Genomic DNA, 24,035 nt, shown 5'->3' with positions numbered 1-24,035 from the left:
AATGAACTGCTTTGGAAAAGAAATCTGAACTAAAGTTTAAAAAAAAAGAAGAGTAGAAGTTAGGTGAATCATTTCTGATGAATTAATTTCTAGACATGACAAACTTTTAAAAACCAACGAAGCACAAGAGTTATTTTCCTTCTCCTGACGCTTTAAAGACACTGCAGGTGAATGGGGAAAAAAACTTAGCTAACAGATATCACCATGAGACTTCCGCAGTTGATTACTTACATTAAGACACATATTTTTCTATTACAATTATCAATATTTTGGATCATCATTCTCATTTTCTTTGAAACACAAATAAAAATGTACTATAGTCATGTAGTGATTTTGTGTTTGTAGTGTAAATCTGTACCAAACAGAAAAAGTTTTCCTTTAGTCTGTAGGATAGGATTTGTAGGTCCAGGACGTCTCTGCTGCCACACAATATTAATTCAGAATGGTTAGATACATGTTTTGCCTTTAACAAATATTGCGATTTAAAAAGTCCATATTGTGATTTTGATAAAATTGCGATTAATTTTGCAGCTCTAGTCAACAGCCATACAAAATCCCTTTTCGCCACATTTTTAGGTATAAATGTTACGTAAATCAGGCTATGAATGATATCTGACAAAGCCATGTGTAAAAACCTTCAGAATATTGATGGGAATGAAAGTGGAAAGTTTGGAGTATGTAAGTGCTACTGAAGAGGAGATATCTGGCTCAGAGTCTGAGAAAAAAACAAACATTTTGAGAAAACAGCCTTTAAAAATATGGATTATGAAATATCATACATTTTGAAGACATTACAGGTGAATAGGGCAAAACATTTGAACTAACAGATATCACTGTGACACTCAGTTGATTACTTGTCTTAAGGAAGACTGCTATGGAAGTAGAATAGCCCAAAAAACTCAAAATTGAAAATTTTAGTTTTTTGTTTTCTGAAGGTGTCTTCGTCTCCTAATGACGCCTCAGCCTGTAAGCCATGAGCCTGCAGCGGCGGTGAGTGTTTCTGTAGATTTACACACACACGCAGTCTGCTGTCGATCAGGTTTCCCATGCCGTGCCCGGAGTCCGCCGTTCCCACCGACCACAAGAGCTGAATACCAGGGAAGTTTGTCTCTGGCAGACTCATCTATCAAACTGACACAGGAACATTATACTAGAATCTGAACTGCTGATGAATTATGAACTCCATCCATGTTATCCAAGTACAAGTTACCAAAGTGCTGCATTCTGTACATGCCACAGCAATAAGACCCGGTACAGAGGACTGTTTCTGTGAAACACATAGCGTTAAATATTCCTGTATAAGTCACAGTCAGACTTCATCATCATCATCAAATCAAACTTTATTTATATAATTCAATTCAATTTTAGTTATAGTGTCAAATTCCAACAGGAGTTATCTCGGGACACTTTACAGACAGAGTAGGTCTAGACTATATATATATATATATATATATATATATATATATATATACTTCTTTTTCATACACATAACAGAAGCACAAAGTGCATTACATAAAAAAGAAGAGGAGAAAAACAGCCATATCCCCTCCCCCCTCCTCCCTCCCAAACACACACGCACACAGACACACAAACACACATCCACAAGCAGAGCAGTACATGACTACTTTCTAATAACACACATCGAACAGACAAGATGCATGAAAAAACAAACATATAATCCAGAAGTGATAACATCCGGAAATGCTGTTTTAGAAAACCTTGAGGAATTTAGGATTTAGACTCCAGCTTTACATTTGCAATACACTGTTGTGCTGGTTATGTGCACTAAGTTGTCACTGCAAGCCAATGCTGTGCAAATATCAATTATGAAATGACACTTAGTAATTAAAGTAGCAAAGTAATTAAAAAACTAACTTGGAGACAGTTTAGTTTAGTTTAATCATAACTATGACATATTTATGTCCACTGTATCTATGTGTGTGTTGTATGCTTGTATACATATGTTTTTTTGTCTTTGTGAAGCACTTCGGTGCAAATGTGTTTGCTTCTATATAAATGAAATAAACTTAAACATATATAATATATTTTATTATAAATAATTATAGAACACTTTCACAATTTAATGAATGCATGAAATACTTTACATTATGACAGTTAAATAAGTTGGCATCGCTATTTACTGATACACCACGCTTTATATAATTTCACATAGGTACTTTTGATGTGCATTCATTTTAATTTACACATTATAAATACATTTTTGTGTACGTACAAAGGTAATTTGTCATTATTGTATGCACTCAAAATGTTATTTTGTTATTATAACACACACTACAAATCACTTATATATATAATCACAAATATCCTTCGAAAACACACATAAGTCACCTTTTTAAAAAAAAAAAAAACAGGCACACATTTACATGCGCAAAGCGCATTTCGGAGCACATTAATAAGAAACTGAGGAGGAACATGACTACTGCATGGACAAAAGTGACTAAAATGAATGAAATATCAAAACTACACAAAATAAATATGGCCATAAAATTAGAAATTAATGTTATCCTCAATGTACAAAAATCCACATTTGAAATACTCCGGGTCATGTTTGCGCTTTGCCACCTTGCCTTCGGACATCAAAACAAACTTAAAGTGAACTTTGGTTAAATGATGATTGCCATGGCTACAGCGCTAGACTGCTGCACGGCTCTGACTGCCACATTTAAAAAGACAAGTCCGAAATCAGATGTATATAAACAACTCTAAAAAACAGATTTTTAGAGTGTACTATTATGTATGTATTTGGTGTTATGGGGTGTAATTATAACACATAAACCCACTTATGGGGTTCCAGACTTCAGGATGCAGTTGATCATGTAATTATTTTAATAATTATCACTCAAGGATTCAATGATTCAGAAAGTTTATTTGTCAGAAACAGAAGTCAAATAATCAGTGGGAGCAATGCGGTGTGCTCTAGGGTTGTGCCACAAGACTGATGTGACAATTAAGGATTAGAAAACAGAAATATAAAGGATAATAATTCAAGATTAATAACAACAACAAAGAAGTCAAATGTACATATCTCACAAGAGGAAATTCTCGCTGGAGACAAGGCCACGGATACCGAGGTCAGACCACAGTGTTCTGTCTGGGAAATATCTGTGGAAGAAGAATCTTGAAAATCCACTCATATGATTAGAAAGAGATGGCTGAATTTTTTTTTTTTAGGGCACCACTGATCAAAAAGCAGGACTGGTGTAGCGGAGTGACCAGTTGTGGAAGATTTAGGGAAGCTTTATCCCACTCCACTGCTGTAATTTCTTGTGCTCAATCCCCGCTGTGGGCCACGACTGTGCCGGGAGGCTTGGTTCCAGGGTCAGGGTGTCGGGATTATCTGGGGGGGGGGGGATAAAAGGGAGGGGGAAAAAACTGCCTGTAACCGCCACTCCTCCCCTCTGCCTTCTCAACAACGGCCTCCCATCTATAAACTTGTGCCAGCTGTTGCCTCGTGCTGAACCCTGCTTAAGAGAAACTGAGCTAAGCGGCCCAATCAGTAGCGCCGCTCCACTGTGGGGTTAGTGCGCCACCACCGACTCTGGCCGCCGCCGTCAGTGCAGCGCTGCCACACACCCAGTCCCAGTCACACACTGACTGAACTTTACACAGGAGTGTAAGTCTATGAGTCTGAAGTAACCTTCTGAAAACCCCTTTTTCACTCTTTTAACCTTTTCACATGCATATGTTGACCTTGTTACATGTGTGTGAACACGAGATGCTTTGAATAGGTATATTTAACATATTTAATGTATGTTTAAAGGATATTTTTATTTTATTATTTTTAAGGTAAACTACCTTAAAAACAGATACAAATATAAATGTTGATATATAGAAATAGAAATATCCTATATGCCATTCCCACACACACACACACACACACACACACACACACACACACACACACATGCTACGATGTGTAGTGGGCTACATAAACCCTGAGAATGTGAACAACATTACAATCCACTATTAAATAAATAAACATAAACACACCCACACACACATACATGTTTGTCATTATCATAGCCCAGAACAAACTACCTTCAGATCCTATGTTTTTGTACTTTCCCTCATCAGTCTAATTGCTGAATGAACAAAAAAACTTGCTAAACCTGGCTGTTCTTATTTTCCTTTGCAGAATTCTTCAATTGCCCCAAAAGCTTAGTTGGAATTTTATCATATCTTAAGTAGACTGTTGATCAAACTGTGGAACTCAAATCTCACTGACATAGAGCAGGCAGCCTACACAACCCAAAATAGTTATCTCTGACTTCATTCACAACATTGAAACATATTTCAGTTCAGAGTTCAGAGGTCTTTATTGTCCCTCAAGGGGAAAATTTGATCTGCACATAAATAAAATAAAGACACAATATAAAGGCATAAAACATCTTAGCAGCACGCAAAAATGTAGTAAAGAATGAATATTAAATGGACAGCATTTATGAACCCAGAAAATGGAATTTTGGAAGATTCAACTATACAGAGATTTAAAATCAACTCTGTATTCAAAATATATGTCATATGTGTCTTAATCCTCCCTTTTTTTTCTTCTGACTCAACTATTGGCTCGGAGGGAAATGGAGAGAAAGGGGACGACAAAAAGAAAAGGAAAACGTTGCATCCATTTGCAAATAGAAAACGTTGTTTGGGAGACTGGGCGGCTGCGGGGGGGGGGGTAAAAGCTCGGTGGCACCGATGATCGGAAAACATGTGACAGTTTGGGGGTGAGGAAAAGGCCCGTGGGACAGACACGTCCTGGGTTCAGACAGGGGTTAGTGTGGCAGGAAGGAGGGAGTTGCTATACTGCCACCCAACTGCCCCGCCTCCTCCACATCATCATCATCATCATCATCATCACCACCAACATCACCATCATCTTCATCAGCGTCCCTGCTTTCGCCATGCCCTTTCACAGAAATCTGCATCAGCATCGCTCAACTCTGCATGAACCCTGACGAGTCTGTTGGTTTGGCCGCAGGGACAGGTTGGGTTAGGGATAAGTTGTTTCCACGAAAAAGATTTTTTAGGCTGACCCGGGATAACTCCTGAGGTACACGCTGTGTCAGTCGGCCCTGCTCTAAAAACACAACACGGATCATTTTCTAATACAAAATATATATGAGATTTTATATATATCAAAATTATAATGTGTTATGTAAATTAAATCTATGTATAAATAACTTCATATCAATTGTAAGAAAGTACGATTTTTTGTTGTATTTTACATAAATTAACCGTATAATAATTAACCTATTATATATTATACACAATCCCTTGAGGACCCCCTCGAAAACGAGATGCTTCATCTCAAGGGGTTATCCTCTTAACAATAAATTTCAAATTTCAAATATATACAGTAAAACAAACTCTCACACACACACACACACACACACACACACACATATATATATATGTCCACACACACACACACACACACACACACACACACACATATATATATATATATATATATATATATATATATATATATCTCAATAATCATATCTCATAATTAAATGAAATTACTTAACCGAGTGACTTTACCGATTCTGGACACATTGTTTTAAATACTAAAATAAGTCATTGGTTAAATTTTTCTTTTTATGTATTTGAAGAAATTAAAATAAACATTTTCAATTCAATTTTATTTTTTAAATGAATGTAACATGTGACAAGTCAAACGTATTTAATCAACAACAAAAAGTTGAATCAAACATTTTCAAAATGAGAGTAACATTTGACAAATCAAAAGTGTGTAATTAAAAATGTAATAGGGAAGCCTTAAAATCATACAGGTCCCAACATTATCTCTGTCTAACACAATTCATTATTTATAGAGGGGTACATATATAGTCTTCATATGTAAAAGCAGAGGGGACAACTGGAAATATCTCTGCTTTTTATTTCAGAAATCTGGTCACCTTAATTGTGGATAATGCAAAGTTTGAATTGAATATACACAACATACATACAATACTTAAATTGTCATTGTCATTACATATTCACTGCTCCCAGTAGACCACATGGACAAAACACACACCCACACACACACACACACACACACACACACACCAGAACTGATAAACCATGCAATAAAAATGTGACATTATGTGCAATACTGTTAATACATTTTACTATTTATTCTCTAACACAATCCAAGTCCTTAGACATTACAGCTATAACACATAACTTGGGCACATCTAAAGGCTCCAGACTATGCCTTTGAACACATCAAACATAAAGCGCTGTCCCACGCTGTCGCTATGACGCATCCAACACAAACTAAGCGAGGTGAAAGACTATGTTAACAGACATTCATCAGACAGAAAAAAAAAAAATCAGGACATTCTGCAGACATTTGAAGGAAACGTCCGTGTCTCAGATTGGGGTATAAAAGACGATATAAAACAAAAAGTGCTTTTAATTCGCCTTGCAAGGGTGACACTCTGGGTGGTAAAAAAAAACTAACCAGTCTCAGTTTACACAAAACTTCTTCTGACCATTTCTGTTTATAATTTCGAATAGTATTGTTTTAATTCGACTATACAAGATAATATATTTCTATAGGCTATATATATATTAAAAACTTGCCTTGCCAAATAATTCTGTAAGCCATCTTGCCCAACAATAATTATTTAAAAATCCCAATAGAATTTTTTTTCCGTAAATGTGTTTGGGAAGTCTGTAATCAGGCATGTTGATTAATCTATTCCAGAAAATAGGCAGAAAAAGGTGCATAGCTCTGTCACATTTTGTTTGACCCCCCCCCGTACCATAATCTAAAATAGGACAGACACAATATAGCTTTTATTACCAAGATCCCTACATAGCTTAAGCTTAATAAGTTACACAATTTACTGTAAAGTAAGAACCAAAAACCAGACACAAGCCCCCTGTTTTTGGGGCCTTTTATCTCCCAGACCCTGGCAAGCAGCGGGACACATCAGATATTTTAGGATAATTAAAAAGCCTGCGGAGCGATTACGTTATTCAGACACGTCGGGGGCAGCCATGGCAGCTCCAGTAATCTGGAGCGCTGCCTCGTCCAATCACACAGCCCGATCTGCCCAGCTCCCACAGATACAAGCGGGTTCATCCGGAGTTCATCATGGCGGCCGCGGCTGACAGTCTACTGGATGATGAGACGGCGAAATGTCGGCCACGCTGAAGTTTAGTTTCGCTCGTGAACTCTTCCTGCAGCTTTGGAGAAGCTGTTGGGATGAAGGATGCCAGGAAGCTTTCACACCTTTTCACATCACTGATTTAGCTCTCTTCATTTGCCTACTGAATCATGTTACTCTCAAATGCAATTATACACATGTTCATTGTGTAAACCCCTACATGCAAAATAGAGCAACCAACAATCACAATAACCTTTCACACACATATATGAGATACATAATATTTATGTGGTATTGTTTTAAAAGTTGTCAGATGGATAGACGTAGGCTAGATTGAGAAAAACACTGTAAAAGCAGATTATTCCATTCTGTGATGCCTATGCCTCTTCAAACACACTCCGAAAAATACCTGTGCTGTACAATCCTCCAACCCCGATCTCCTACAAATATTTTTCAACGCCATGAGCCACCGCGGACACAAACCCAGTTATTGAAGTCCTTCATAGAGTAATCTGTGTTTGCCCTGGATTTGCATGTGGCGTTTGACTGGGACACTGAGTGCGCCCATCAATGAGAACAAACAGTCCTACATAAGACGCTACACTCTAAGTAATAAATCTGTAAATTAACAGAAAAAGTACCAGCAGTTTATTACCCAGACTTTGTAGCTACAGTAAAAAAATTGTTGGCATGATTTTTATAAATCATGTTTAATGTTAAACATACATGTAGGACAGGAAATCCTTAGGATGAACTGAATCTGTGAATAGCTATTTTACCTATAGCCTAGATTAGATTAGATCAGATTTATATTTGCTTATAATATGTGGGATTCATGTTAAGACATTTTAGTTTTTGAAAAAAACTTTCAAAACGTTAACAATAATTTGGAGCCCCCCCCCCGCAGTGACTCTGAGGACTCCCTGTTGAAGATCCCTATCTTAGGGTGTACTGATTCCCCACAAGGGACATAAACAAGTAGAAGTAGGATAGAGGCATGTGTGTCCCGTATGAAAACTGTCCCTATTCCCTACCATGCGTGCTCCATCTCCCCTGAGCGCATTTGAGTGGTAATACCTCCGAGGCCAAAGCCCCGCCTGGGACACACCCTGCCGACCTTTCACCCGTTAATGCTGTCAATAACTAAACCAGGCCGCAGTGGGTTCGTCTCTTATCGTTATGTGCTGCATTTCTCTCACTTACAAAAAATCATCTCTTCCGTTCCGCATTAACAATTTTAGTTTCAACCCTTTGAACTCAGCAACAGTTCTAGTGCCTAGATTGGTATTTGTACTTATTTTGATGTCATTTCTTGGATAGCTTACTGTAAAATGCTGTATATCCCTAAAACCAATACAACCTAATCTAGATGCTTATGTAAGTCAAGTAAACCATAACAATTTAAAAAGCAGTGAAATTGTGTCATGAATAAAAAATTAAAATGTGTTTTTATCAAATTTGAATGAATAAGCACACAAAACATATTGATCCAAAGGATTTCTAAATGTAGAAACATGAACAAAATATTTCTTAACAGAAGTTATTTGAGCCGTGTTCATTTTTTTGTTAGTTGAGATATGCTCATCTTTATGAGCAGAGTGTAAAGGCCCAGACACACCGACCAGACGGCCGACCCTCGGCAGAAAAGGCAGTTGGACTGATCAGTCTCCCCGAGTTGGTCAAAAAAGTGCCTCGGAACACACCAAAGTGACGAGACGTAATATGTCTCCATAACACCAGGCGGCGCTAATCTGTATTGTCGCCTAAAAATGAAAACTGCAGCAACTGAGCAGCTGATTCGACGAACGCGTCACGTGGGTCTGGTTTCTCCAGAAAGTTCTGAATACGATCTCATATTGTACTAAAATAGTTCACCGAAACGTGTCTCTGAAAACATTTTAAGAGAGAAATAGGCCGTGCAGTTGCTGAATCTGTCTTCATTTCAGATCAACAAAGGTCAGTTTAAAAGATTTTCGTCAGATTTTGAGAGACTCATTCCGCTCCCAGTTTCCGGGTTAGCTCTCCACCAATCAGATGGGTCATTTGAGTCTGACTGCCGGCAGTGCCCGCCCTGCTGATTATACATGTAAAATCGGCCAAAATGAAGGCTGACGGCCCCTCGGACGGACGACGGCACGGATCACACCGAACAGACTCGAGTCACTGACCTCACCAGACTGTCCAACGGCCGATTATGGGATTGGTGTATAGTAGGCTTAAAGGCTTTTCAATAGTTTCCTCAGCAATAGAAAATGGTGTCACGCCATTTTGGACCGACCTTAAAGTGATGACATCATCGCGAGTGTGATGACGTCATCGCAAGTGTGATGACGGGAAAGACAGAAGCCTTACATGAGCTTTCTGCTGCAAAAGAATGGCCGCTCCAACTGTCATAGTTTTTTATTTTAGATTGTTTTAAACAGGATCATGTAACGATCTCCCGCATCCGCTTTTCTAAGGGTTGATATGTTGAAAAGGTTCAATGGGCAGCATGTATGTATGTGTGTTCAAAAGTAGCAACAACACACGGCTGTTTCCGAAATCACTCGCTATAGTCCACTAATTAATGAGTTTGCCATTTTGTAGCACTGTCTGCATGTATAGTGAGAATTATTATACCCTATACAGTGGACCCAAAATATCCCACAATGCATCGTGACAAGTAGTGTACAACCCATGGTCACTTACTGAGCACTATGTACCATCATGCATTGCATTGAAGGAAAAATTGCAATTGGAAAATATTTGAATGATTGAGAGAAAATTCAGAGAATGATTGATAGTGGGTGGAATTTCCACAGAGCTCATGTTTTATAAAGAGCATTATTAAGAAATATTTTCAATGGGAGTTGAGTTAGTTTTCCTATGGAAGAGCATTAGGGCCACATATGAAAACATGAATTTAGTTCTGAGTCAGAATTCTGAGAAAAATGAATTCTGACCTTTTTTTTTTTTTTTTGTTTTAAACTTAACTTTTTTTTAGACTTAAATGAAAAAGTCAGAATTCTAAGAATAAAGTCATAATTCTGGGAAAAAAGTCAGAATTCAACTCAGAACTCAAATACATTTTTCACAAGTGGCCTTAATCCTCTTTCGTAGTTTTCCCTTATGATGACAGACATGAAAACAATGTGTTTAATGTGAGCAGAGCAGCGCATCACAACACAAACAGCCACAAAGTACTTTGTATTTATTACTTTGGGTATAATGGCGGTAGGTGATAAAAGTTGTACTTGCAATCAAAAAAATCCACAACAACATTGTTAAGAAAAATGTCTTGCATTAAAAATCTAAAGGGTTAGGGTTAAATAGAAGTACAGATGTATAGTCAGCTAACCCAGAGTATGAAAAATAATGACACCTTATAGTATGTTATATTACAATATATGTAGTTATATATACAATTAATATGACTAATGAGTGAATGTGTAAGCAACCAGTTGGTTGGTTTAATCTAAGGATGCAACAGATTTTATCAGCGGAGATATATTGTTTTTTATCCAAACAATATGATAGTATTCATAATGTGTATTATTTTTCTAGTGTCTGGGCCCCGATACACAAGCTTCATATAGCTTGCCAGGGGGTCCCGTTTCAACATATCTGCATTATGTCGTATGATTGTACTTGTCTTTTAACTTTTGTGTATGAAATTGAACATGAACATGAAAATCTTAATCTGCAAAGTCACCTGTCATTATATAGCTGTCAGATAAATACGTATGTGCTAGACCAGCGATGGCTTTTGGAGTCTGAACTATAGGCGTTATATAAAACCAGATAAGAGAAATAAAAGCACACAGCAGTGATTAAAGGAAGTCCAGTAATAAAAACAGAAGGTTGGTCTGTAAAATGAGCTTAGGACAGCGATTTAAAAGATAATACGATCCTGCTTTAGCAGGAGTATAGGACGAAATCTGACAGCCTCTTATTTAGAACCAAAACAAACTAGCAAGAATTCATCTCTATATAAAGGCTATATTGTGTACTCATTATATGTATACATTATATGGATATATAATTAGCATATTTCTGTGAATAACATGTCATTAAAATTGTCCTTATTTTCACAGCAGGTAACAGCAGCTAAACGTGTATATATACAGTATATATTAAAAGAAAAAAAGAAGGATGTTTGCACGCTCACACACACACACACACACACACACACACACACACACAGTATAAACAATTAAAATAGGACAGTAGGAAAGTCAGGAGCAACTGGTGCTAAATGTGGGTTAGGATAGAAGTATTTTTGTAGGAAACTGTATTTGCATAGTTTTAAGATTACAAATAATGTTTGCAAATACATATATCTCTTATAACATACACCTATGGATATATATATATATATATATAATGTATATATACAGTATATACATGCACGGTACTAACCACAAACACAAGCTTTGCTTAATTCTCCCAACCTTCCCCATCTTAAAACACACTGAAACTAGGAGGGCAACTGGAGAGGCCAAATGCCCTATGTTATGCCGTTAGTGAAAAATAATGTGTGTATCCGCCCTGTGATTTGAATGTAACGGCTTCCTCCTTGGCCCATGCTACACCCTTCCACCAAGTTTCATGGAAATCAGGCTGGTAGTTTTTTTTTGTATTTGTGCTGACAGACGAACAAACAAACAAACCAAACTAAACCAAATAAAAGATAAAGGATTTGAGAATTGACCACAAAAATCTTTAGGCCATTCCAAAGGGCCCTTCAACTTACTAAACTCAAAATTGTGGTATAAAATGTGTAACTCAACTTTTTCTCTAAAGATTTTTAAGGCATAAACATTTCAGATGAACTTGCAGTACACCTGACCAGCCACATACAGTATATAGAACAGGTGTACTTCCTGTGAATACTACACTACATTAGTATTTGCTTTATATTAACTCACTACAAATAGCTCTGTCAAAAGCACATAACTTAGCATTAATGAATAAATTAATGAATGGTTTATTTTTGTGTCTGGCCGCTTACACGGCCCATCTATTATGGGATTATTCATACACATTTCAAATAAACACTATCCTAGTTCTGACACAAAACAAAGTATGGACATAAAGCGTGTATGTATATATAGTGTGTGTAAGCAAGTATAACATTTAATACAAGTAGGGTACCCTGTTTTTTTCCCCATGAGTAATAATTGGAAATGATGCTACAGTTAAAATACAGAACATTTTCTGTTAGGCCTGTATTACATTCTGTCATACAAAGCTGCTCGGTTAGTAAAGAGTCATGAAAAGTGTCACAAGGGTCGTAAAAAGCTACAAATACGTCAGGGGAAAAAACAGCCAAAATGTTGAAAATAAAGCATCAAACGCCTAAAAAAAGTGACAATGTGGACTTCTATAATCTCGTAAAACCATCTGTGGCCGCTAAAAGTTGTCAGAGCACAAATTATGCAATTCAAAATGTAAAAAAAAAAAAAAAACACAACTGTGAATCACGTTCTATGGACAGTGTCTGTTAAAATATACAGTCATACAACTGTTAACACACAGATGTTTCTTAGAGTGTAACATAAGGTTAACATTTCAACATGAAACCCTTTCAGAGCAGAATAAATGATGGTACAAGTTAGCACTTAGTCGTATGCATTCTGCCTGTATGAATGACACTGGTGTTCACATCTGCACAGCTGTAGTGAAATCCCGATCAAAACAAATCAAAGACAACCTGACCGAGCGCTTAAAATCAACATAGCAGGAAAAAAAGATGACTCCAATTGTGTCTGGCTTGTTTATGATAGGGAAATCATTTAGTTTGGATTGGGGCACCCAAGTTATTAAATATAGCATGATTTGCTTCAGTGGCTAAACTCAATACAGCTCAATCAAGAGTCTGTGTGATATTTGGGTAATGATATGGGCCGATGGGACTGATTGGGGCAGCCATTGTCTTCAGTTTTAGGAGCCCCCGTCCGCCATCATCATATCTGCATCATGAATGAAATCGCCCCACTGCACCAAGCTGTTATGTAGGTTAGCTCCACAAAAAAAAAAAAAAAAAAAAAAACGCTTTAATTCGAGAGTGGAAATAAATAAATAAAGAGCTTTTTTGCAGAGAGGTGAATGTTCGGTCAGCTCAGCCCACACACTGCCACAGTTGTGTCACATCCAGGAGCAGCATTAGGCCTCTGCTGATCTAATGTGGAGCGAGTGTGCCGTCTACCGTACAGACCGGGCGCCAGGAACAAGCGCTAGAGCTGAAATGACCCCCGATGCTTCGGCACGGCCCACACATCCAAGCACACTATCGGCCCCACTAATTGTTCCCGTCATTATTAATCCGTGGCATGGGCCATCTGAAATGCTGGAAGTTTTGGCACATTTGTTTAAAAAAAAAAAATTGACATTTTAGGGTAAAAATGCACAGGTTTGAATCTAGGCCGTGTGTTTATGTACAGCAATTTATCACGTATTTTGTGTCAGAACAGCTGACTAAAATTCATAATGCAAGCACTTCATATTTTAAATTGAAACAAAAATACAATGTTGGTTGCTTTGACATTCGATAGAGATTTCGAATAAAAGAATACAACTTAACTTGAAAAAAGTATTTAAACATTCAGATGTATGCAGATCAACGCGTTCATATGGAGACATTTATTTAAAATAAGTTTGGTAAAGGTTTTCATTCAATGAATTACATTTTTAATTTAAGTGTAAACATTAAAATGTATGCAGTTCAACACCCATGGAGAAATTGAATTTAGGATTTTAAATTTGAATTAAAATGCACAGTTCAATTATACATTTTTAGAAAGAAAGAATAATATTTTTATAATAATATAAAAAATGATAATTTTGAAAGCATTTAAATATGAAATAAATACAATTCTTTTCACGTGGAGAAATGTAGTTTAATATTAAAATATGATTACGGCTGAATACATTCAACACAGATTTTAATTTAGTTTCCCACAATGGAATGGAATTGTGATTTTCACAACAGAGCTAATTTTTATCTAATATTTAAACATTCACATTCAAACGTTTTTTCTATGGAGATGTTGAATTTTTATATTTGAATTTAAAGTTCAAATATCAAAAATAATTTGAAAATTTAAATGTATATAGTTCAACTCTTCACTACAAGAGATAGAAAGCACTCTTAACCGTCAAAGATTAATTATATATCAACATATGAATTTTATACAATTTAGTAAAAATAGACAAATGTCATTCATCACTTTATTTTTTTAATTTTTTTAATGACTTAAAATATCCCTCATGTGGAAGAGTACAATTCTATTACATTCAACTAGATTGCATTGGATTCAGATTACTGCCTGCTGAACATGTTGAAAGTTGACTGTGTGCCTCGAGGATTTCTATGTGAGGATGTAAAGCTGTTGGCTTTGCTTCCACACCACACTCCACACAATCAGAACTCCTATAACACTTTACTCAGACCCTGACTCACTGGGGGGGGGGCAATCTAAAGGAGTCCAAGGTGTTCACCAGTTGAATCCTTCTTCTCCCCTGAACACGGTTAGGAGCCTGAGGCTGTCTTTGATACAAAGTATGAACTTTCCTCTGTACGAGGCCGGAAAGGCACAGAGACCGTGTTGAAGAAAATACTTCTCCAGCCCTGCAATTCAAGTGTGGGCTTAAAAGCGGTGATGGAAAAGGGCAGAGCTGTTCTCTCGCTCAAATGCAATATACGCATTCCACAGTGAATGTGCATTTCCTTTCTCTACACAGTGCTTTCAAACCCTTTCCAAAGCCCCGCTGCTGCAATGTACCCAAATACATCAAGGGGTGAGATAGTGGTTGAATGTAAATAAGTACTTTTACTCAATTACTGTACTTAAGTCCAAATGTTGAGGTACTTGTACTTTACTTGAGTCTTTTCTTTTCATGCCACTTTCTACTTCTACTCCGCTACATTTCAGAGAGAAATATTGTACTTTTTACTCCACTACATTCATCTGTTACAGCTTTAGTTACTAGTTACTTTAGAAATTAAGACTTTTCCACACAAAACACATGTAGTTTATAAAATATGATGTTTTATTCTAAAGTAAACTAGCCAACAATATAATGGCTACAAGTCCAGCTGAAATGATTAGACCATTAAACACAATTGTTTGGATCCTTTACACTTTCTAAAAAGGGAGGATTTTTAGTTTGAATACTTTAAGTATTATGTATTACTCAAGTATTAAGTATTACTCCAAAGTTTTCATTCCCTCTGCAATTAGGTTGCTAACCTCGTATTGGTTAAGGGTTTAAAATTGGTGGATTGTAATTTGTTATGTATGTGCAATACACTCAGCACTTTATGGAATTATTTTATTTTGTCTCTCTTTATCCTACTTTGTCATATTATATATATATTCAGTTCTTATTTCATATAATTCTCCCTCTGTCATTGACGACAGGCAGTATGAATGTGTATATATGTTTCAGTGGACTGTAGAAACTGAATTGACCTTCGGGGATAAATGAAGCTATCTGTATCTGTATCTGTACATTTCCTTGATGATACTTACATACTTTTATTTAAGTAACACTTTCAATGCAGGACTTTTACTTGTAACAGAGTATTTGAACAGTGTGGTATTAGTACTTTAACTTAAGTAAAGGATCTGAGTACTTCAACCACCACTGCATTTGTGTGCATGTGAGTGTGACTTCCAGTGTCCCGTCCATTTGTCAGACGCTGCGTCCGTCTCTCTCTCTCTCTCTCTCTCTCTCTCTGAATGACCTGCCGGTGACCACTCACACACACACACACACACACACACACACACACACACACACACACACACACACACATACACACACAACATATCCACACAGGGGGAAAAGCACAGATATCTACTTTCTTTTTGCAGTCTAAAATGGTTTTACTTTGCCTCGAAGATATATGTTTTATGCAAGGCGACATTCAAGTGCAAAGCATGTACAGTGCACAAAAGAGACTCCAGTGTCAATTCCATGCTATATTCCTCTGTTTCAGGTCAAAGCAACAAGAGCTCGGTAAATGGTCAATACATGTATTTATATCTAAGCTTCTCGCAATTATTTATGAGGCTTAAGTTGACAGAAAGCCTACAAATTGCATTCCAATCCCATGATGCCTAGTGTACAAGGGGATGCAAACCCAACCGTAAAAAAAGAAAAGAATTAGTAATAACACTATAAAAGCAATGCTGTTACGTTGCATTAACTGTTTAAATGCATGTGAGAATCCCAGATGTGTGTTATGTCTATAAGGTTTAGCTGCTTAATGGCTAATAACTACTTAATTAAATTATACAGTACTCCTCAAAAAAATGTAAAAGTGGAAAATAATTTGGAAATTAACACTAAAATAAGAGAAGTAAAATGACAATGTATCTTGGTAAATGTTGATACTGAAGTAATTTATGGACATTTTTCACGGCCACAGTTAAAAAAAAAAAAGAAAAAAAAAATCCCACAAAAGGTTTATTATGATACGCCGCTTTAATTTAATTGTGACACATCAGATTGCAACGGTGACCAACATTTTTATTTTTTTCATCACAAGGTTCTTTGTGTATTCATTTAATTTTTACTTATTTGAGCTTATTTGAGCTTAATAATCTTATTTGAGCTTATTTGAATAAATAAGCTTATTTGAGCTTATTTGAGCTTATTTGAGCTTATTTCACAAAAAAAACTAGTTTAAAAGGTTAAACATTTTATTTTTCATTTTATTCAACACTTTCACACACATAATTGCTCTACTGTATCAGACATTTTGCTGTAGTTAAAAATAGTTTTATATAAACACACACACACACACAGACACACAGACACACACACACACACACACACACACACACACACATATACACACACACAGACACAGACACAGACACACACAGACACACACACACAGACACAGACAGAGGCACAGACACATTAGGCCTCGAACACATTGACACTTTATATTATTATTACTTGAATAGCTTTGTCTATGTCATTATTGTTACATTGGTTTTGATATGATTATTTATATTGTTTTTGAATTTGTAGGCTACTTGTATTAATTTGACCAATGATTTGGCAATATTGTTTTTGATACATTCATGGCAATAAAGCTACTTGAATTGAATTGAGAGAGAGAGAGAGAGAGACAGAGACAGAGAGAGAGAGAGAGAGAGAGAGAGAGAGAGAGAGAGAGAGAGGCCTATAGCTGGCGGGCCAGTGCTCTCTGTGGCACACGGTGTCCTACATACACCCTGAGTGAACTTTCCTTTCACATCCTCGAGTACAGCTGAGTGTCAGTTTAGTATAATACACTCTGTACTACAATACACTTTGTAATATATAATACACTTTGTACTTTGTGTATAAGAAAGGCTCCAGACTGAGGCGATCAGGGCCCTGCTGAAACGTGATAGTGTGCAATCACATAGGTATGGCTGTAATTTCTGCTCCTGACTGATTGTAATTGCCAGCTTGGCCCTTCACGATGCTCACCCCGCACACAGATGCACATCTTCTGGGGGAAAACAAGCAGGGTGCCTCGGCGACTTCTGCCCCTATCTGTTATCAGCCTCTCATCGTCAGAGCACACACACTGATGATGAGTCATCATCATCATAGTCTGAGACAATGATGGAATTCAATCTACAAAGTATGTGTGCCCCTCCCACAATCAGCATCATATTAGGAGAATCGAGGTTTGGACCATTTGAATGATAAAAATAATAATACCATAAATATATAGTGTCTGATGAGAATGTATGTGGTTTCATGACTAAATTGACTAAAATAAAGTAAGGTTAAAGTGAGCTGAGAGTGGAAGTACTAGTAGTTGTATTGTTAGGTTTAGCAGAGAGGCCCGCAGGCACTGAGAGAATAGAGAATAATGTGATTTTTTTTTGATATTGTATTTTGAATAAAAGTAACAATACCACAGTGAAAAACCAAAGGGAGAGCTTTTTGGAACTATCTGAAAATAAGATGGTGCTCTTTGGTAGGGAGAGCATGAACAAATCCAGTGGGCATCAAGAACAAATCCGAGGCAATAAGGTAAAATGCCTTCATTACATCTGGCTCGTTCTAAATAGAATCTGATTAAAAACATCACTTTAACACGTTTCGGCATCCAGCCTTCTTCGATGCTAACAATACCACAATTTCAAAATACTCTATTACAAAAAAAGTGTAATATCTTAGTAATGTGAGCAAAGTGTAGTAAACATAGGTTCATGCTAAATAAATAGAAAAGTACAGAAAAATAAACACGAAATACATGCAGGAAAAAGGCAAAACGTTGTTTCTCAGGAAATGAAAAAAGCTCATTTGAAAACATGTTAATAAGCTATTTTTTGCAAACAAAGTCAGACAAAATCGCCTCGTCACTGTTTAAATGTTTTGTAAAACCCACAGACAGACGTAAAGAGGGACCAACGGCATTGATTTATGGAAAAGTAATGATAAAATATGGAGATTCAAGGTTTCTGTCTGACAGCGACAACACATAGTAGTACTGTACTGATATCTTAGCATTCAAGCATTTTATTAGTGTAGCTGATCATTACGGGGAGCAAACTTGAACTACTTTACTTTATATACTGTGTTAAATACCAGAGGTGTGGACTCGAGTCATGTGACTTGGACTCAAGTCAGACTCGAGTCATGAATTTGATGACTTCAGACTCGACAAAATGTACAAAGACTTGCAACTCGACTTGGACTTTAACATCAATGACTCGTGACTTCACTTGGACTTGCGCCTTTTGACTCGAGAAGACTTGCTACTTCCCATGAAAACTGGGGAAGAAAATGTTCACACGGCCGCGGCGCTCTCAGTTTATCTGCATCTGTGAAAAAAATGTGCACCACCTGTATGCATGCAGAGAGCACGCGCGCTGCCTGCACGACATCCAATCACTGTAGTCCCACGTTGTTTTGATTCGACAGCATCTAAGCAGGCACATTGCAAGACAACCAATGAAGCACAAGCAACAACGCGCCAGTTGGCAAAATGATACCGAAGATAGTTTCGTTTGGCTATAAAAATGGCCCTTATTTGATTAATGTCATTGTATAAAAAGAGGTTTAAATAAATACAAATCTTACAGACATACATGATTTGTATAAATTTTATTTCTGTGGTAAGAGGACTTGAAATGACTCGAAACTAAAATGGTAGGACTTTGGACTCGACTTGAGACTTGTTGGCTTTGACTTGTGACTCGACTCGGGACTTGCCTCATCTTTGACTCGACTTGACTCGGGACTCGAGGGCAAAGACTTGAGACTTACTTGTGACTTGCATAACAATGACTTTGTCCCACCTCTGTTAAATACTCCTACTTTACTTTGTAAACTGCCTGATTGTTGACATTTAACATGTATCATATTTTTCTCCATGCACCTGCGGCCTTGTCTTTCTCCTATGTCTTATTTATATATATATATATATATATATATATATAATTTTTTTTTTTTTAAATGCAGACCTTAGTATAGTCTGTGCACCGTAATGAATAATGCATGGGCTGTGTACCACTGTGTATGACAAAATGTTATACACTGTTAGAAAAGTCTGTAGAAATACAGGCTAATATTCTGTGTTAATATGAAGGATTTTTCTGTAATAATTTTTCACAGGTGTTTTTCCATATTTAAATTTTTTTGGATTAACAGAAATGTTAAAACAAAATGTCTGTTTAAAGGTACAAAGGATATACTGTCATCTACAGATTTTTTCCAGTTTTGGATTAACAGAAATGTATGTAAATGTAAATGTAAATTTATCTTCTGCCAGAACATTATCCGTTTTTCAACAGATTTTTTTTTTTCTCACAGTGTACAATCTCTATTTAATATGGCAAAATGAGAGTTTTTGGGGGCTGTGGCTAACATTCGGGAAAGGCGGAGATTGTGTCATAAATGTCTGTTACCGCACTGAAAAGACTTCAGCTTGTAATACGTATATTTGTTTATATTAACAGAGGAAATTTGGGCTTGTAATCGGGTTCGGCTCAAAACTGCTGCCGTGGTTTGGGATGCTTGGACATTAACTATGTGGGTTAATGTAGGGTCGGGTGGCATTGTTTTTGGGCCCGATCACAGCTGTAGTCTATAGTAACTGGACAGATGTTTCATAGTCACCCTAAAAAGGAATATAAGATTAAAATGAAAGTATGGAATGGATGCCAACTAAGTATTCAAAGTATTAGCATAAATGGGAATAATCCTGGGGCCCCTTTTTGCAATATCGGGACCCAATTTGATTCCACTTTTATTCATGCATGTACTTATGCACTGATTTTGTCTATGCCGGTCTTTATTTGGTTTTTGTATGCATACTACTGGACATTTTTGGGTTTTAGTTTCTTTGGCTTGGGGTTAAGACAAATTGGATATGCTTGTACCTCTCCCCCCTTTGCCTTGTGTGTGTGTGTGTGTGTGTGTGTGTGTGTGTGTGTGCTTGTACGTGTATGTGAGTATGCTTGTTTGTGTCGTTTGTATTTTGGGTGTTGATTTTTATATATCTTTTTTCATATGTTGCCAAAAAATGTCAATAAAAACAATCTTTAAAAAAAAAAAAATGCGGTAAAAGTATGGAAACAGTTTCTAAGCATGCTGACCAATAATAAAAAAGGGAATTGTAAAGTTATATAATCGATGTCTCAATGCAAGACGTGCATGGAGGAACATCAGGGCATACTGGCATGCAACAGTGGTTAGTACTTGTTCAGTAGTAGTAGTAGTAGTAGTAGTAGTTGAGTTGAGCATGAGATGATTCTTTATATTAATGAAACTCTGTAGTGTTTGGCTGCTGAGATTAATCCAAGCGGACAGAGGATAGAGGACCAACCGATAAGATGGATTCCCAAGTTTCAGCGGAGAAAATAGGTCAACCGTTTTTAATGCGCGTGAACTTTTGACCTGCGTGAAGTGGAGCCACTGTTTCAACAAAAGACTGACAAAACTCACCCTGCCGTGATTTAATTATGCTGCTTAACATCACTTGTATTCCTTTTTTTGAATGACTTCTACAAAATACGATAAAGCGAGTTGGGCCGTTTGAGTGAGGAGACGGTAAAAGATGGATCTGTGAATCTCTCGCGGCAGGAGCTGTTTGAGGTCTAATTAGAACAGAGATCTAATTAGATTTCCTTTCTGTTATTTCACTGTACAGAAATCTCTCCGTCTACACTGCTTCTTGCTTTGTCACAACAGAAAAGAGGCTTGTAGTTTGTTTTTTCTCGGGGCTGTTTGCGTCACGTCTTTACGCCACGCCTCTGACCTTGTTTTCTGTTTGCCGTCCACAGCAAACCTCCATTTAATAAGGGCAAGCGGCTGCTCTCTCTGTGTACACAAAACAAGATGGCGGCGTACAGTACCTTGCATTTTGCCCAGCTCTTGCACATCTTCTTTCTTTTTAGACAAAGACTGAGCCAACTTGATGGGGGTTTCTGTCACAACTGTGGCGCCTTTTTTTTGTGTGTGTGTTATTTCTACTCCGCACCGTTACAGGATGTCACACACACACAGCCTCCGCGAATCTTCAACTATTCCGCCACAAAGGTGAATTCCAAATGAATTAAATCTGAGTCCTGCCGTCGATGACACGGAATCAAATTCACCAAAAACGCACTTTGGGCTGTGCATCCGTCTCCTGTGTTTGCCTCGCCCGTGTGTTTTTTTGAGTGCTATTTCAAGCCCCGGCTCTCTCTCTCTGTGTGCGGCGGGGCTCATAATATCAGATTGCACAGCCGGTCCTTGGCCAAATGTGAATTTTATACTCTAGTGACCACAGGCTTTACACTTTCATTAGCTCACATTCTCCTCAGCAGTGCAAATGCCATGTCGTTGGTGAAGGAGGGGGTGGACAGGGGGCCAGGGGGGCAGGGGGAGAGGGGTCGCTGAGTGATCCTGATGGGGTAGAGGATGGGAGGAGGGCTGGATGAGGAAAAAGAGCTTCCGGAAAGCACAGTTTGCCTGGAGGCGTGGGCCGCATCCCAGCCACTCTGGAGAAGGAAAACGTAAAAATCCAAAAATGGGCCTCATCGAGCACATTTTGCTGACATCGAAACATAGCAAGAGAAACAAAACCCAGGTTGTTTTTTTTATAAAGAGAAGATAAGATAAGATACAACTTTGTCTGTTCACACGGAAGATGTTCTTGCATCTTCTGCTCCAACAATCAACAGATAAAATTAAAAAACATAAAGAAAACATCTGTATGGTCACCCAACAAACATCTGACACACACACACACACACACACACACACACACACACACACACACACACACACACCAAACATGAATCAGTATTTTCACAGAATGTGGCAAAAATGATCTATTTGAAAGCCTTTCATCCTTAGCTACACAGCTTTCCTCCAAATCTACCTTATGAGAAATATTATTTTTCCTGAGCTGTCTCATTAAGAAGCCCTGTGCCCCTTCGGAACATCATGTTTCATTGAGCCTGGGATAAGATAAGATATGATATGATATGAAACCACCTCTTAACAGCGTTGCCTCTTTTATTTATCTTTAAAGTGCTTCTTATTTTTCTCGCTGGCTTTTCTGACTCCGATGCATTCAGTAAAAGAAAACAAATCAACAAGAGAAGCGCACATGTGAGGATCGGCAAATGGAGGGGTTGGCCAGAGAGGAACGAAAATGGTTTGTGTCAGCGCTCCCCCTGAGAGATGAAAGCAAATGCTGGCTGTGTCTTAAGCTATTAGGGTAAGGAGCCCCCCCCCCCCGCTCTCTGCCAGACATGGACAGACAGAAAATACCGCTTCGCTCTTTCTCACTTGAGAGACTTTCACCGGGGCTCTGTGAAACTGCAATGCTACATATTTGCAGTGGTGGAATGTAACTAAGTACATTTACTCCAGTACTGTACTGAAATTCAAATGAGTCTTTTCTTTTCATGCCACTTTCTACTTCTACTCCGCTACATTTCAGAGAGAAATATTGTACTTTTTACTCCATTACATTCATCTGTTACAGCTTTAGTTACTAGTTACTTTACACATTAAGATTTCTGCACACAAAACACATGTAGTTTATAAAATATGATGTTTTATTCTAAAGTAAACTAGCCAACAATATAACGGCCTAACAGTCCAGCTGAAATGATTAGACCATTAAAAACACAACTGGTTGGATCCTTTACTCTTTCTAAAATGGGAGGATTGTTCTGCATTGAGAACTTTTACATTTGATACTTTAAGTACATTTTACCGATGATACTTACATACTTTTACTTAAAGTCACTATATGAATCTAAGTTATTACCACGTTGGTTGATACAAAAATCTCTTAATGCTTTGGCTCGTGACGAAGTGACAGTGATACCAGGTAGCTCACGATACATCCAAAGTAGACTAAGTCACCGTATGCAACACTTGAAATGCAACGATGCATCTGTAACTTATTCTCTTATAGTAAATGAATGATTTACTGTCTGAGCAAAACATTCATGGCAACTATACAGTCATGTGAAAAACATTAGGACACCCATGCTAAAGTTGACTAAAAAGAGGAATAAAAAAGTAATCTTTTGGAAATTGATCTTAATGCCTTGATTAAAAAAATGAGGGAAAATCCAACCTTTAAGGACACCAATTTTGTTTGTGAATGAATAATGTATCATAAATAAATAAATGTTCTTCCTTAAAATACAGGGGGCATAAGTCAGTACACCCCTATGTTAAATTCCCATAGAGGCAGGCAGATTTTTATTTTTAAAGGCCAGTTATTTCATAGATCCAGGATACTATGCATCCTGATAAAGTTCCCTTGGCCTTTGGAATTAAAATAGCCCCACATCATCACATACCCTTCACCATACCTAGAGATTGGCATGGTTTTATTTCAGTTAGCCTAATAGCTGGTTTGATTTGCATTGAGAGATGATTTTA

At 37.3% G+C, this 24,035-nt stretch overlaps 2 long non-coding RNA genes across 2 annotated transcripts; one reads left to right on the top strand and one right to left on the bottom strand.

The window, feature by feature from the left end:
- Positions 1-5,081: 5,081 nt before the first annotated feature.
- On the bottom strand, positions 5,082-21,643 carry LOC116035496. Its single transcript, XR_004101384.1, has 3 exons — positions 21,500-21,643; positions 17,356-17,363; positions 5,082-5,098 (listed from the first exon to the last, which is right to left on the bottom strand). It is a non-coding gene; the product is annotated as an uncharacterized LOC116035496 (long non-coding RNA).
- On the top strand, positions 10,970-22,417 carry LOC118495669. The gene is made up of 3 exons (XR_004898169.1): positions 10,970-10,981; positions 18,003-18,008; positions 22,331-22,417. It is a non-coding gene; the product is annotated as an uncharacterized LOC118495669 (long non-coding RNA).
- The last annotated feature ends 1,618 nt before the right edge of the window (positions 22,418-24,035 follow it).

This window comes from Sander lucioperca, chromosome 8 (genome assembly GCF_008315115.2).
Source record: "Sander lucioperca isolate FBNREF2018 chromosome 8, SLUC_FBN_1.2, whole genome shotgun sequence".
NCBI lineage: Eukaryota > Metazoa > Chordata > Actinopteri > Perciformes > Percidae > Sander > Sander lucioperca.
This window is presented reverse-complemented; position numbering and strand designations above follow the sequence as displayed.